Source organism: Schistocerca gregaria, chromosome 2 (genome assembly GCF_023897955.1).
Source record: "Schistocerca gregaria isolate iqSchGreg1 chromosome 2, iqSchGreg1.2, whole genome shotgun sequence".
NCBI lineage: Eukaryota > Metazoa > Arthropoda > Insecta > Orthoptera > Acrididae > Schistocerca > Schistocerca gregaria.
This window is the reverse complement of record NC_064921.1, coordinates 296,962,449-296,980,130: the sequence shown is the minus strand read 5'-3', so window position 1 is coordinate 296,980,130 and position 17,682 is coordinate 296,962,449. Positions and strand designations below refer to the sequence as shown.

General features: G+C 43.5%; 1 non-coding gene across 1 annotated transcript; it reads right to left on the bottom strand.

The window, feature by feature from the left end:
- Positions 1-9,743: 9,743 nt before the first annotated feature.
- Trnat-ugu (transfer RNA threonine (anticodon UGU)) lies at positions 9,744-9,818 on the bottom strand. Its single transcript has one exon. It is a non-coding gene; the product is annotated as a tRNA-Thr (tRNA).
- Positions 9,819-17,682: the final 7,864 nt, after the last annotated feature.

The following is a 17,682-nucleotide window of genomic DNA, read 5'->3' as shown; positions in this document are numbered from 1 at the left end:
CAAATGCCATCTAGTTTTTGTAGGTGTCCAACTAAACCATGAACTAATGAGTCAATGAAACAGTTAGTACTGGCTTTTTTGTTTTATGCAGTTCACAATGCATTACGGGTGCTACCTAGAACTCCTCGTCAACAAAGAAAGCTATTATCATCGAGTGTAGACACTTGTATTAGAGGTGTAAAGGGTCCACATCTACCGAGGAGTTTTTGATGCCAGCGGAAATCAGTTGGATATGGTGGTTCCTAAAATAACACTTGCGATTTGATGATGACTTACCTAGTTTCTTGTATAGCGGCTTGAAAATGGTGCCAATAAGGCACAGAAACTGATAGCTAAATGAAATTATTACATAAAATTACGGGTATTGGTACCTACTTCTTCAAGTCTTCGACCAGCCGCAAGCCCCTTCCATCAAACAAGATAAAATTAAATAAATTAAATTTGTAATAATTTTGGACCTAATCTCTACAAGTCACTTGATCGCTGGACTCCATACTTTTGAAATGGCAGAAACTGGAGGACTTTAGGCTCGCAGAGATCTGCCTTTGACCACTGGTACTACTGGTACTAGCACTATTAGTACTACTGCTACTATTGCTAGTAATAATCATAGTAATAATAATAATAAAACTATGTAGGCCCTACAGCAGTGCAGTACCTATTAAAAAATACTCTTGTGTTGTGCTGTCCATTCGTTCGCTTAATGTTCTGAAACGAATAATTAAAAAATATATGATGAACTGTGGAAAGTACGTTAATACTAGCTGAGCCATGGCTGGCTCATGCTATGCCTTGGATTAAACCTTGGTTGCCATTCTGTGTTAGTCTCCCGCGGTTAGTGCGATTATGCTGTTATCCTCTCTCTCCACGAGTAGTGGCACCGGTGTGTATCGATATTCGCACCTTGTACTACCTTTGGCCTGGCGCTTATAGTTTCTGGTGGTGCTGTGTGCGACCAGTTGGTCGGTTGGCGTGGAGCAGCAAGGAAATCTCCGCGGCGCGTAGCTTGACCGGGGCCGCTGGCGGTGTCTAAGCGCAGTCGAACTGTGTGGTGCTGTTCCGAGAGGAGCTTGTAGGCTCAACACAAACCATTAGCGTCATTACATTTATTACTTTTACCACAAGTATCCTTTCATTAGCAACTTTGAGCCAAGCACAAAATCAGTTACCTCCCTATTGTATATAATAAATAGTTTCGCAGGCTGGACGTGGAGGCCTTAGTTTCTAGCTTTAACCTACCCTAACCTCTTCTAGTTAAGTTATTTTTTAGGATGGTAGATGTTAAAGGCATGGTGAGCGATGGCCAGCGTCTTGAGGGTCATTCCAAGACCCGGGCCGCCGCCCACAATCAGGTGACGGGCAATATTATACGTATCTCTTCTCTATTCAATACTTCTTTCTAAATATTTAATTTCGGTTTGTTTCTTAATATCTCACTTGTTTTGTATTAGCTATAAGTTTTTGTAATGCTGCACAAAAATGATTTCAAATGGATGTAAACAAATAGAGCCCGCCTCCCCGTGGCGGGACACGGGCAACGGTGTGAGTGGGGACGAGAGCCGGATAGGTGTTACTTTCAGTCACACCGGACCCCGGACCCAGTCACAGCGGCTAAGTGGCAACATACGACCCACCATAATAAATTAGACGGTGGGTCATAAAAAATAAGCAGCTAGTGAAAAGAAATGTGTTCCCATTGCTACGAGGACCATGGCTCATCGATCCTGGACACGAAAGTTGAGTTTTCACTTAATCTACCAGGAAGTCACGGCTGTTCACAATGTGTCGTTTGGATTTCGTTGTCGGGACATTCTTGCGAGCAACAACGTGTGTTTTCAAGTTCGCAAATATTAGCCACCCTCCAGTGGAGTTTAATTGTACTTGGTTATTTTGAATTGAAGTGCAACAGCGGAATCTTCTGCCTTGTGGCCGTTAACGTTCTGGTTACCTGCCCTGGCTATTGACGTAAATTCAGGCAGTGTATTTTCCTCATAGTGCTGTTGCTGTCCAGCACGGTGTGTAGTTTGACAGCTCAATGAATAATAGGTTGTGGGCGCCAATACTTTCTACGTTGTTCTATTGAACTCCCTGATGTGTGCTGGTTGGGTGGAGTGGAGGTTATCTTTTAGGTGGTTCCGTTGACTGTCTGTCGGTTAGATTGTCGTCGGATCGAGAATGGTTGGGCCGAATGCCTGTCTCATCTAAGCGAGCGTTACTGTTTGAATTCCAGGCCGACCCTCGGAAACTTCTGAATGCACCTGGGTGTACTAGCTTTTCTTATTTGTTCTTGTTGTTTGCATTTGGATGGTTTCTAGCCGGTTTTTAAATTAAGATTTTTAAATTAAGGTTGTTTTTCTCTAAAGGCGTAAGATTGTTTGTGCCTTCAGCCTAATTAAAGAACTGTTTTAAGGTAAGACCTTTGCCCTTTTAAAAATTTATTTTGGTTTGAGTTGTAAGTGATGGGCCTTCAGCCGATTCTTAAATTAAATTTGTTTTGCTCTTAAGGTGTGATATCGTTTGGGCCTTCAGCCTAATTGAAAGAACTGATTTAAGATAGGGTTTTCAGCCTTTTAAATTTCTGATTTGGGTTTGAGTTTTAAGTCAGCCGATTTTAAATTAAAGTGGTCTTGCCCTTAAGGCACGAGATTGTATGGTGTATTCAGGTGGTCATTAAGCTCTAAAAAATAATGGTCTGCTTTTTTAAAATATTCTTGGCTCTTGTAGTGTTTGGACAAATAAATAAAGTTGTATGTTCGAGTGTAACTGACAGCCACTTATTTTGGCCCCTTTCCACAATTTATTCTATCTGTCCTGTCCTCTCCTACGGTTTTAGCAGGGTATCTCACTAGTATTGTTTAAAAATGAAATTTTTGTTGCCTTACATTATTGTCATAGCAGTCTCTTTTCTTTCTACACCTCAGAACATTACATTCTACCCACGAGTAGGTAATTATCGACAGGCTGTAAACCATTGTAGCAGAGGAAGTATTAACTAATAGCACCATAACAGTCGCCGGCTGCAACTCGTAAACCCCGTTAGCCACATGTCACAGGTTGCTGCGGACAAAAGCATTCGTCGAACTATTTCAGAATGGGCAAGCAGTACTCGAAAGCATCCATTGTGCCCGCTCTGAAAGTCTGAAAGTTTAACATCCGTGGAGATAACCTACAAACTTGCGTTACGCCTCTATTATCGCCAACTTATCACTTTTGGCCTTAACATGTCTACTGCCTCTACGTAGTTTCTGTTGGTTACGCTTCGGTGTCTATACATTTGCTCGATTCCTCTCCTCCTCTAGCTCTGCTTAAGTTTTCTCTAAGTCAACAGACGCTAGGAATGTAACTTGGTTTTTCTTGTTTCTGGATATTGCAGCAAAATTCAGAATTCCATCCGTCACCATTAGCTTTTCTGATAACAAACTAATCTTTGTCCAGAGTAGTGCCTGAGCTGTTGTATATGTTCGTCTGTGTAATTCTCTGGCAATTAGATATCCTGTGCAAGGCATCCAAAGCTCTTCATTCAAAGAGACAGAAAGATTTCGTTTTAAATGCTTTATTTTTCCCATACGTTCCGCATCAATAGACGCACCTCTCAAAATGCTACCGTTCTGGGAGCCGGTCTTCCTCAGGTGGCAGGGCGCGCCCTTCACCTTTGCTTGGGCAGCAGAGCAGGACGGGGCATGAGAGAGGAAGCAGAAGGAAGGCTTTGTGCTGCGTCCTCTACCGTATGTCAGGGGGTGGTGGGCGGTGGGCGGCGAGCGCTTCTCTTTGGCCGCGCCTCGGGGACCTGACCTTACGGAGTCCCATCTCGACAGAGAATTCACGAACCGAGACTCATGAAGGGGCACTGTCTACCTGACACCGCACCCACCCGAACGACAGTGAAATAAGAGTTTTATTACCAAATTATTGGCAATTTCTTTCATTTTCCTGGCCTTATCCCGTATTTTTACTGAGTGGGCTTGTTAATCCGCATTTGGCTATGTCAGTAGAAGAGGGTGGCGGGATGCCCTTTCTCTCGCCACCTTCTCCCCCCCCCCACCACCACCACCCCCACCCCCCACCCCTCCCCTGAGACAGAAGTTTTGTACCCCATCTGCGTGTCCTGTTACCTTCTGTGAAAGTATGACAACGTCTTCAAAACGTTTGCTGGGCTAATAATGTAACTGAGGGGGGGGGGGGGGGGGGGCGGCGTTGGTACTAGCGAGGTGTTCAGAAAGTGCCATGTTGTGGTGTGCTAACAAGGGAACGCCCCATCGCACCCACCTCAGATTCTCAGATTTAGTTATGAGTTGGCGCAGTAGATAGGCCTTGAAAAACTAAACACAGATCAATCGAGGAAACAGGAAGAAGTTGTGCGGAACTATGACAAAAATAAGCAAAATATACAAACTGAGTAGTCCATGCCTACAGTAGGCAACATCAAGGAGAGTGTGAGCTCAGGAGCGCCGTGGTTCCGTGGTTAGGGTGAGCACCTGCGGAACGAGAGGTTCTTGGTTCAAGTCTTCTCTCGAATGAAAAGTTTAATTTTTTATTTTCAGACTATTATTATCTGTCCGTCCGTCCGTCCGATGTGAGGTAACTGTGCCGTAGTATGGGGACGCTACACCTAAAGAAACATCGAAACACACGACGTCAGTCGACTACAGCGCACGGAAGAGAGAGTATTCCCGCTAACGAGGCTCCCTGGCTGGCAGTTGACTGTTCGCTACTTTCGACGATAGAGCATTAAATACGTGAGATGTATTCCGTGGTCAGTATGAATGCAGCAAATATAGCGGACGGACGGGTAGTTAATAACTGTCTGAAAATAAAAAAAATAAACGTTTCACTCGAGGGAATACTTGAACCAAGGGACCTGTTGTTCCGCAGCTGCTCACGCTAACCACGGGACCACGGCGCTCGTGAGCCCATATTATCCTTCATGTTGTCTCTCTTGCGTATGGACTACACAGTTTGTATATTTTGTTTATTTTTTTCATAGTTACACACAACTTCTTCCTGTTCTCTTGATTGATCTGTGTTCAGTTTTTCAAGGCCTATCCACTGTGCCAACTTATAACTAAATCTGAGGGGGGGTGCGATGGAGAGGTTCCCTTGTAAGTAATGAATAATATGATTGCCAATTATTAATACAACATTTTCCATTGTTTAGCATATCTGCACCACATTTAAGCAGGTATTTGTATTTGTTCACAGGTCCGGTTTGATTGAAGACAAATGTCTTGTGTGACATCATTATGATCGAGATCACCATGCTGATGATTGAACAAAGAGTGTTTCTTGTGAAGCATGTGTTCCACAATGGAGAAAAGTTTGCCTTAGCATTAGAAGCTGCATTTGCAGCAAAGTTCCCAGAAGAGAAGATGCCTCACCGCAAAGCTGTACGGAACCTCATCACCGAGTTTCGAAAGACCGGAAGCGTTCATAATGTTCCAAAATCAGGAAGGCCATCGACATCCACATCCGAAGAGAATGTAGCGGAGGTGTAAGACATGACCCTGCAAACTAACTCAGCAGGCCCACGTGTCCTTGTGTTCCGCTCACAAGATTCTCCGGACGTCACTGTCCACGTATCTGCACAAAATGTCGGTCGTGCATCAACTGAAAGACACCGATCACCCGGCGCGTGTGCAGTTTTGCAACTGGTATCTGTCCTTCCTGCAGGACAACGTTTATCATGGATGAGGTATGGCTCCACCTTTCCAGTTACGTGAATAGCCAGAATGGTCGTGTATGGACTACGGAGAATCCGCATGAATTTAAGGTGTCCTCACTGCATCATCAAAAGGTTGGTGTTTGGTGTGCCGCGACTCGTAAACGCATCATTGGGCCGATCTTCTTTCAGGACACCATAAATGCAGAACGGTACTGCACCTGCATTCTGAAGCACTTCCTAGGTGAACTGAATGAGGACGAAATTTAGAATGCTTTGATTCAATAGAATGGGGCCACTCCACTTACCGCCCACTCAGTTTCGCTACCATAGGAGTGCACTGAGCTTACATTCCTTTCGAAGTACTGTGAACATCACATTTTAAAGTTCTCAGCACTTTCTTTTTTCTGATTTCAGAATCTGAAACTCTACTCACTAAATAACGGATGTTTAGAGTTCTTCTGTAGTGTCAAGTCATTGTTTTCTTTCCAACAACTACATGCAAATCAGATGCATGTAATCAAGTACCGCAGCAGCATATATTTGGCATCTAATAGCACCAAATTTTCATGCTAGCGTGATATCGATGTTTACATCGTTGGATGCTTTCGCTACTGTAGGGCGCTGTTCGTTCCCCCCTCTGTCCAGTGACAGTTTTATTATCCTTGAGATCAGATGTGCTGCGTCAGTATGTTGTCAGCAAGAGCAGTTTTTCACTGCATCTGCTCTTCCGTGACTGAAATGTTTTAACCGACTCCACTCGTTTGTTGTGCTGTTGTTACAGTCTTCTGAGAGGAAAGTGGTTTTTTGCACCTGTCTCCATTACTCTCCCCTGTGCACGACATCACACATAATTTGTGTAATACAGTGTAGCCTCCTTGTATGAGTTTTAATCCCCCCGCTTCCCTCCTTACCAAATGGGTGATTCCTTAATGCCTCAGATTACTTTTCTTATTCAGGTTGCTCAATGCGAATTCGATTCCGTATTTTTCACTAGTTATCCGTCCTAAACAACACTCGTGTGTGTCAATGCACTTCAAAAGTGTCCATTCTCTTTTTGTCTGTAGTGCTTATCGTCAACGTTTTTTCTGTAAGAGGCTATACTCCAAACAAGTACATTCAGAAAAGACTTCTGAACATATAAATTTGTATTCGTTGTTTAGAAACTTCTGTTTTGCCTTCTGTCTTAATATTCATGCGGGTGCTTCTCCTTTCACGCATTCATTTTTACTTTTGTAGCTTGCATTCTTGGGTTGCCGTTATGTACTTCTGTCACTTTTTAGACGTCTATATACCCATCTGCCTTCATCATTTTAAAGATTTCCCCATTTCATTAATGAAATTCAATATCTTGTGTGTTGTTCTAGAGTTTCTGCTATTACATTTCATACGCCGTTCCATTTAATCGCAGTTGTATGCACTCAGTGCAGCTCTCAATCTCAGGATTTTTGATTTCCTCTTGCGCCATCTCAGTAGCCTGCCTCTCAACAATTTCCTTCAGTTTTACCCTGTAGTTCAAGATCCATACGTCACGTTGATCCTGCATTTGCCCTGAAAATGCTTTGCAGTTTAAAATCTGATTTCTGAATTCCCTATTATGCAAAATCTTACTGCTACATAACTTTCCGGTCTCTCCAGGTCTCTTCCCCTTATACGTATTCCACGGTTATCAATCCAGTTTATAATTGAATTGTAATCTTTAAGAAATGGTACTCTTTCGCCATTCCCGCAGTAAGTGTGATGCTAGTATATACTCTATGCACTTAGTGTTTGTCCAGGTGAATATGTAACTTGGATGCGTAGTTCAGTGGATTATTGGTCCTGTTTATTTGAAGATTTGAGTTGCAAAGATGAGGAACTACGATTTCGTACTTCTTTCAGTCTTCTTAACAGCGTTAATCAATGTTCCACATAATCAGTTTCAGTTATTCTGTTGGTTACCTTCGCTTTTTCCCCAGAGTAACAAAACAGTGAGCTTCGTTGTTTGTCTTTAAAACTGAATTTTGTATGTTCGGTAATTGCGAAGTGGACGTACAATTACGAAACATACTACCTATACCCCTCTTTAAACCAATACATTCAAAAAAATATGACGTACCACAAAATAATTGTCCTAATGGTACGGAAATCGGTAGATGGTGTGCATATACAGACAAACAAATAATTACAATTTCAGAATAATGGAATATATGTTTAAGAGGACGAGTTTCACAAACTTAGCACGTAGTCCACCTCTGGCCCTTATGCAAGCAGCTATATGGCTTGGGATTCATTGATAGTGTTGCTGGATGTCCTATACAGTGTCAAATTCTGTCCACTTGGTGCCCTAGATCGTTGTCAATTGCGAAGGTATCTGGCGACCTTGCTGGCTCAGGTAGGGTTTAGCAAGCACCAAAACAAGCAGTAGAAACTCTTGCCATGTGCGGGCGTGTCTTGTCTTGTTGAAATGTGAGCCCAGGATGGCTTGCCATGAACGGCAACAAACCGAAGAGTAGAATACCATCGACATACCGGTGTCTTTCAAGAGTGCCTCTGATGACAACTAAAGGGGTCCTAATATGATAAGATATGGCATCCCAGATATTTTGGACATGTGGTGGGCGGCAGTCATAGATAGTCATGAGGACTCACTTCCTATGAGGACTCATCACTGAAGGAAATTCTGTCCACTCAGGACGAAAACATGTCTGCAGATGTCATAGACAGTGAACGCCCGCCATACAGCCAGGCATCCAGGAGTAATGGTCTGGGGTGCCACTGCTTTTCAGAGCAGGACCTCTCTGGTTGACATTCGTGACTGCACGACAGCACGTCGACGATATTTTACGCTCCGTTTTGTTGCCCTTAATGGGAAACCATCCGAGATCACGTTTCAGCAAGAAACGTACATCCACAGACGACGAGGGTTGCTTCGTTTTTGCCAAACCCTACCTTGGCTAGCAAAGTCAACGCATCTAACTCAGCTGAGAACGTTTGGATCATTATGGTCGGGGCACTGCAACCAGTCCGGGGTTTTGACGATCTAACGCTCCAGTAGGGCATAATTTAGCACGATATCCCCCAGGAGGACATCCTACAACTCAGCCAATCAATGGCAAACCCCGCCGGCCGAACTGGCCGAGCGGTTCTAGGCGCTACAGGCTGGAACCGAGGGACCGTTGCGGTCGTAGGTTCGAATCCTGCCTTGGGAATCGATGTGTATGATGTCCTTAGGATGGTAAGGTTTAAGTTAAGTCCCATACTGCTCAGAGACATTTGAACGATTTGAATGGCAAACCGAATAACTGCTTGCATAACGGTAAGATGTACACTAACGCGTTATTAACTTGCTCAGTTTGTAAAGTTTTTCTCTTGGATCAATAATCCATTTTTTTGAAATTGCAGTCATTTGTTTGTCTGTACATGTACAACATATCTACCTATTTCTATCGCAGTGTGATAATTCCTTCTTGATGCTTTGTTTTGTATTTATCTTTCAGTGTATAATCAAGAGTGCTTTAACGTGTTGGCACAGTGTGATAGTGCCTTCATTGTGCGCAGTGACAAATTTATGAGTGGAATGTTCCATAACAATTGAGGCTGTATAAAACATTCTCGGACTTCTTTCCGCAAAAATTCAGGATAAAACCTAGAGCTTTCGACGATCTACACCATCGTCATCGCCACGAGCATCAGTGCTGTCGCGAGGGTCTTCGTTCTCATATAACATGCTAATCGCTCTAACCATTGTATTCGCTTATTTCAGAGGACAAATCACCTACTGCTACAGATGAGGTTCAGTTTCTAATTAGTGATTTATTTTTTGTGGTGACAAAATTACTTCTTATTGTACAACGTTATTACAACAAAATATACAATCACACACATAAAACAGGGCTCATCTTCAATCTCTAGATCATACAGAACTCGACATAAATCCTTTTATAGCGCATAAATTAAAATGCATTTATGAAGTGGTAACTATTCCGAAATAGCGGATACCAGTTATGACCATGCAGATTCTCTACAAAGAAATGATAATTATTCGAAAACCTCAGCTGCCAACACGTGCTGTTGGTGTACCTCAATGGGGACCGCTGAAAACATGTGCCCTGACCGGGACTCGAACCCGGGATCTCCTGCTTACATGGCAGACGCTCTATCCATCTGAGCCACCGAGGGCGCAGAGGATAGTGTGACTTCAGGGACTTATCCCTTGCATGCTTCCCGTGAGACCCACATTTCCAACTGTCCACAACCTACATTCGTAATATTCGTAAAGGATATTTGCCCATTTACTCATTACTCGCGCCAACTAAGGTGACGATTCCTATAAGAGTTCGGGCCAGGTGTGTACACACTTATGAAACTAACGTTAGGAAATAGTATGAAACTTCCGTGGCACCTGTGTTGTACACTACAGCCGTGTGGGATGAAGAGGACTACAATACCAGATTTCATGTAATTCTGTATCAAAAGAAGTTACGCGAAGGACTGCTCAAAAAAGTGCATCGGCACATTTTGTTAGAAAGTTTAGCTATCCGCATTTTCCGTGGATCTTTCATGCAACAGCTGTCTGTGAGGTCAGCACATCTATGCGATGTCTGAAGCAGTTTCTATCGAACCTGGCATAAGTATCATTTGCGCCCGAAAAAGGTTGCTGTAACACAAAGACGCCGCTCTCGGTGAGGGAAGATGGTGAAAAAGGCTTAAATAAATTCCTAACCCAGGAACGACTGGAGTGATTGCAGTCAAATTTGGTATAGAAGACTTCTGTGGAAATAAGGCGCTACTATTACGAATAGAAGTGAGGATTATAATCAGAACGGGTGGCATGTAGAAATGTCCGAAAACAACATGTTGGTATTTCTTTCCTGTAAGTTACTGACTTGGAATTCTTTAAAAGTATGGGGCTCATGTGTCTCTTACTTGTGTCGTTCAGTGCTTCAACAGGATCTCAAGAATAAGCACCGTTAGCGAGTCAAAAATTTTCTCTGCATATTTCAGGTCAAACTGCTGAACATCTCATGCCCTCCTTGCAGTCGTGAAGTGTAAAACTAGATCATACAGCTGCCATCCTGAAATGTGTGTGTCATACGCGTACTCGGGCATACCCGCGGACAAGAAGCCAGACAACAATAAAATCTATTAACATTGGGCATGTACAGACTGTATAATCAAAGGCCAGGAGTTTCATGCACAGTCGCTCCTAGGATATATTTCTTTGACTTACCATTCCTTTCTCCTATGACATGGTTTAGTTCTGTAAATTTTTCTGATCTGGCGTCTTCAATTACTTGGCCTAGAGCAGTGAAAGGCGATGGGTTGTGTCTTGATTACGACATATTGATTAATTGGTTGGTTGATTGGTTTAAAAGAGGGAGGAAGGGACTAAACTGCTAGGTCATCGGTCCCTTGTTCCGAATAAAACAATGCCACAAGGGTGAGAATAAAACAAGCTAGAATGCCAACACAAAACGGAGAGAAAGGAAAAACCACAATAACGACGGAAGGGCAACAAACACTTAAATGGACAAAAGAAACAGATAGAAGAGATTCAAACGAGAAAACAGATTATCATGGCTGGCTGACCTCGAGAATAAAAAGGAGAAGCCAGCCACTCTGCAACACATTAAGACTCCCATCCTAAGAGCACTAGGGTGGAGGACACAGAGGGACACAGGACATTGCGCTAAAACTTAGATCAAATCATGAATCTCACCCTCAGCATTAAATCGTAGAACTAAATCAGCTGATGAGGCTTTGTTAGATAAAATTAGCCGTAACGAGTCCGGCAACCGAATATTTCGTCACAGGGCAGTCAAAGTGGGACAGTGCAACAGAATATGGGCCAGTGTCAACCGAGTGCAGCATCGACAGTGAGGCGGGACTTCAGGGCGCAGGAGGTAGCCGCGGGCCCCCAAGCGTGGCCAATGTGGAGCCTTCAGGGAACCACAAATGCGAGAGGCCTGCATGGAGGACTGCCACACATTCCTAGTCTCCTTAATGGCAAACAGTTTGTTGTGCGTACTGAGACTATGCCATTCCGTCTCCCAAAGCCGAAAAACCTGGTGGCGTAAAAACGAACGCAGGTGTTATTGGAATGCCGATCTCCGTAAGCGGTTTCCGTGTAGCCTGTTTGACCAGCCTGTCAGCATGTTTGTTGCCTGGGATTCCGCCGTGTTCTGGGGTCCAGACAAACACCACTGAACGACCGGACTGTTCCAGGGCATAGATGGATTCCTGGATGGTCGCTACCAAAGGATGACGATGGTAGTACAGGTAGATAGCTTGTAGAATGTTCAAGGACTCAGTACACAGAAGAAACGACTCCCCAGGGCATGAACGGATGTGCTCAAGACCACGAGATATAGCCACCAGCTCTACAGTCAAAACACAGTAGCCATCGGGCAAGGAATGCTGGTCAATATGTTCTCCATGGACATACGCGAGCCGGCCGCGGTGGTCTCGCTGTTCTAGGCGCTCAGTCCGGAACCGCGTGACTGCTACGGTCGCAGGTTCGAATTTTGCCTCGGGCATGGATGTGTGTGATGTCCTGAGGTTAGTTAGGTTTAAGTAGTTCTAAGTTCTAGGGGACTGATGACCACAGATGTTAAGTCCCATAGTGCTCAGAGCCATTTTGACATACGCGAAGCCGACGTGACCATCAACCATCGAGCCGTCGGTGTAAACCACTTCATGGCCTCGGTACACGTCAAGAACCGAGAGAAAGTGGCTGCGCAGAGCCGCGGGGTGAACTGAGTCCTTTGGGCCATGTGAAAGGTCCAGGCAAAGCCTCGGCCTAGGGTATACCATGGAGGTGTACGCGAGTGGACCTCGAGTATAGGAGGTAATGACAAGCTATCCAGTTCAGATAGCAAGAATCGGACGTGAACTGCAATTGTAAGCGCTGACCTGGGCCGTTGGTGCGGAAGACAACCGCTTTGGGCGGTAATTTGGATGAGCAGGAGAACTACGAACGCGTGCAACGTTAGTGCCGACCAGCTGCGCACGCCTGACCTGCAATGGAGGGACTCCAGCCTCCGCGAGGGCGCTGGTCACCGGACTCGTACTAACAGCTCCCGTCGCCAGTCGAACGCCACAGTTGTGCAGTGGGTCGAGTACACGCTACGCCGAACCATAAATCAGACTGTACATAAGTTATACACAACTAAAACCAGTAACTTTTTTTCAATAATAATGCTTTATTACAGGAACCGGTTTTCGAACCCTTTCTGGTTCACCTTCAGATGATTTCGGGAGGATCCGGGAAGTTACATCATTACTGGTAGTAGCATAATGCTGGGTGCTGGCTCTATGGCAGAAAGATGGGTCACACTTTAATGTATCGCCATGACTATAGCTTATCTGTCGATATGGATGTAAATTTAGTTTCTGCTTACTGCGACAGTACAGTACGAAAAAGTCTCTGTCTGCCTCCATTTTGATGTCCAGAGCACTTTCACACGAACTATATTAATTTACACTTTGACAGTGACACTTTAGCAGCATCCAGCATGCGCTTTACAACTGTTTCTTGTAACAAATATCTTGACAGAGCAATATGGCATAAGCCTACTTTGTACAGAGATGTAATTTGTTGTTCTTTACATGTGTTAAAGTCGATATAAGGGCACGTATTTTAATCAGAATGGCCATAACATGAGAGCACAAGATAAAATAATAATAAATTACTACAAGAACAAATTTCAGATGATCTTATATGTTATTTCTACTTGTATGTTACAGGCAGTATGTTCTTTTTTTTTATTAAAGGCAATTATCATGTTTGGCATTAACATGAATCCCAAGGAATCAATAATACAGAGTTATTGTATATGCAGTGAGATGCAGCTGTCTGTATGACTAGGACCTGTATATTTAAATTAATAACAAATCTTCAGATGAACTTTTGGCTTATTTCTGTTCTTACGTTAACGTGATCTGAAGTATTATCTAGAGCAGATTCTATTTATTTTAGCTAAAGGTATATGTATAAGATTTATAGTGACTGTAATGGATTAAAGCTGTTTGTATGGCTGTACATTTAATATTTAAAAATCATGAACAAAAATTCTTTAACTGTTGACTTATTTTTATTCTAATATTAGAGTGAACTGGGATATTGGTAAAGGCAGCTTCTGTTTGGTTTGTTCCAGCTAGAATTAATATGTATAAAGAACTGATTTATGTTAGCAATGGAGGGCTTCAACATTTAGATATATGGTACATGTCCTATTCTGTGGTAGTATATTACATTGACACCGGTATGGTTAGGATGTAAGGAGAGGGAGGGGGTGGGTCTTTGAGAGAGGGAGAGGGGGTTGGGGAGCCGGTGTAGGGTCGTTGGGTGGTTACTTCTTTTGAACTTGTAGATCTTCAAAGTTCTGAAGGAAAAATTTGTATCTCAGTTCAGTTTGATCATTGAGTAGCTAGCCAGGTGCCGGATTTCAATTTCTTCAAGAAGGTCAAGTATTGTGCCTTTGTTGGCAAAATGTAGTATTTGGAGATTCTGTTTTATGTTGTTTGCAGAATGATTGTGGTGGGCAAGATGTGAGGCAAAGCTGGACTTGTTCAGGTTGTTAAGACAGAGTGCATCTATGTGTTCTTTAAATCTTGTTGTGAAGCTTCTACCAGCTTGTCCAACGTAGAAGCTTGGACATGAGTTGCAAGTGAGCTTGTACACACCTGACTTTTGATATTGTTGTATAGTGGTTTTGGTGCAGTGTGTGATTTCATTTTGTATTTTGTTGTTGGTGAAGAGACTTATTTTTATGTTGTATGTCTTGAAGAGGTTGGCAATTTGGTGAGAAATCTTCCCTAGGAAAGGCAGGCTAACAAATGTGGTTTTCTTGCTTGTGGGTGGTTGTTCAGCAGTTGGTTGATGTAGTTTTGCAATATGGATTAGTTTATCTATTATTGCAGGGTTGTACCCACTGGTGGAGGCAATTGATTTATAATTTCTGTTTCTTTTTGTCTTTCATTTGCGTCCATTGAGATTTTAAGCATGCGATTAACCATTGTTCTGAAGAATGCTTTTTTATGTTGGTCTGGATGGCAAGAAGATTTGTGTATGGTAACATTGGTGGTTGTTGGCTTTCTGAAAATTTGAAATTTATGCTTCTGGTTTTTATTTGAGATAGTTAGATCATGATAGTTAATGTCTTCTGGTGTTTCATGTTCTACTGTGAATTGAATTTTATTGTGTATTTTATTAAGTTCTTTGCCTAGATTATTTATTTCTTCTGTTGCTCCATTGAACAGAATGAATGTGTCATCGACATAGCGTTTGTAATAAAGCAGCTTATCTTTTAATTGGGTTTAGGACCTGAAAAATTTATTTTCAAGGTTATTGATATATATGTCTGCCAGCAAGCCTGCAAGACTACTACCTATTGCCAGTACATCTTCCTGAATGTAAAACTTGTTGTTGAACAGGAAGTAGTTGTGTGACAATATAAGTTCCAGGATCTCTATGAGTTCATAGATTTCAGCTCTACCCATTGTTCCATGTTTCATAGTCGAGGCGGCTCTGTAGAGCTGCAGTAACATAGAGCGATCTGCACACGAGTTGGTGTTGCTCACGCAGCGTAGGGCACTAAGGTGCTGCCAGCACTTTCGCTTAAGTTGACGAAGGTGAGGAAGCCAAGTCAATCGAGCGTCGAAAACCAGTCCTAAATATCGATACGTATCCTCTACAGTGAAGGAATCGTCATTACGATAAAGATCTGGTTCCGGATGAACGGTACGACTCCGACAGAAGTGCATAACACACGACTTCGAGGCTGAAAACTGGAAGCCGTGGGCTAGAGCACATGACTGTGATTTGTGGATGGATCCCTGTAGTCACCGCTCAGCAACTGGTGGAGTAGTACGAAATGCGGAAGTCGTCTGCATACAGAGAGAGTGAGATGGACTGGCCTACAGCTGCTGCTAGACCGTTAATGGCCACCAAAAATAGAGATACACTCAATACAGAGCCCTGTGGGACACCATTCTCCTGTATATGGGGAGAACTATGGAGGCACCAACCTGAACACGGAAAGTACGAAGCGACAGGAAATTCTGGATAAAAATCGGAAGTGGGTCTCGGAGACACCACTCGTATAATGTGCCAAGGATATGATGTCGCCAGGTGATGTCATACGCTTTTCGTAAATCCAAAAAAGATGGCAACAAGGTGATGGCATCTGGAAAGGGCTGTTCGGATGGCAGACTCGATGGACACAATATTAGCACTGGTAGAGCGAACGCAGGCGGAAACCGCCTTGGCACACAGCCAATAGGCCACATGACTCCAGGACCCAACCCAACCCAACCGCTGACACACCATACGTTCCAACACCTTACAAAGAACGTTGGTGCGGCTGATGGGCCGATAGGTATCCACATCAAGCGGGTTTTTGCCGGGTTTGAACACTGGTATAATGGGGCTCTCCCACCAGTGCTGTGGAAAGACGCCATCGCAGTAGATCCGGTTGAAGATAAGAAGGAGATATCACTTGTAGTCAGGCCAGAGATGTTTAATCATCTGACTGTGGATCCGATCTGGCCCAGAAGGTGTGCAATGGTACTGAGGAGCTCCCACTCTATAAATGGGGCGTTACAGGGTTCACTATGGCGTGTAGTGAACGAGAGGACTTTCCCTTCCATCTGCCGTTTGAGAGGGCGAAACGATCGGTCTAATACTCCGACGCATAGGATCGAGCATAGTGCTCAGCAAAGTGCTCGGTAGTCGCGTTTGCGTCTGTAGGTAACACACCTTTTATGTTAACCTGTTGGATCTGGTACTCAAAAATTCGCTTAATCTATTCCCAGACTTAGGAAGATGACGTATGGCACCCAGTGGTCAAGACATATCTCTCTTAACACTCCTGTTTCCGTCTTTTGATAAGCTGGCGAACGCGGGCGCGGAGCCTTTTAAAGGCTATGAGGTGCTCCAGGGAAGGGTGCCGCTTTGCCGCTGTAGAGCTCGCCGACGCTGCTTAGTTGCCTCAGCGTCTCTCGCGACCACCATGGGGCTATCGATTGAAACACATTGCTACTACTCCTAACTCAGATACTCAGTCTATTAAGTGATGCAGTCAAGATTTGAGAAGGGATGCTACCCATTTTATTCACGGCTTTAACCAACGTGCAAGTAACTAAACCACAGTCGTCAAAAAGTCATGTGCTTTTATCGACAGGTAATCTACAAATCATACTGTTACTTAAAAACCGTCTTGATTGCAAATATTTTTATTCATATGACCGGTTTCGGTTCATTCAGAACCATCTTCAGATCTGATATTTCAGTTACAGGAGTAACCCGTCCAAATCCAGCAGTTTTCACATGCTACGTGCTGTTGTCCCATAAGACATTATGTCTGTTTTTGCAAAATCTACAAATCCATACGCAAAATAGTGCAGTCATTTATTTAACGTACTTTTCATGCACATATGAACAACTGGGTGCCTGCAAAGCTTTAACTCTCGTTACAGCCAGTGCCGGTAGCTTTCGCGGTTGCATCGTTCGGAACAACAAGACTACTTCCTAATGACTACAATGAAGGAGGACCCTTTACACTTACACAAGTTCCTGTATGACAATAAATAAAAAGTAATGATGTCACGATTCTCTGACGCATGCAAGATCACAGTTGCCAGTCAGACCGCAGAACAGGTGTGCACACTGATGTCAGCTACATGAAGGACACCATCAACGTGCGTGTACAAAACGACACGCCTCGTGTATATTAATAAATACTTCCTTATTTCGATAGCTGCCTGCTACAGTAAGAAGGATACTTTAACTGAAAGTACAATAATTGTGGAAGCAAGAGGCGGAAAAATTACAAGAAGCTTTCCCCAAAATTAAAATAAAAGGGCAACATACCTGTGGTTTCGCATACAGTCACAAAGGTGTAACAACACTGATGTGTACTACATCCACATCTACATGACCACTCTGCAATGCATACTTAAGTTCACGGCACAGGATTCATCGAACCACCTTCAAGCTGTTTCTCTGACTATTTCTCTACCGTTCCACTCCCGATCAGTGCTCA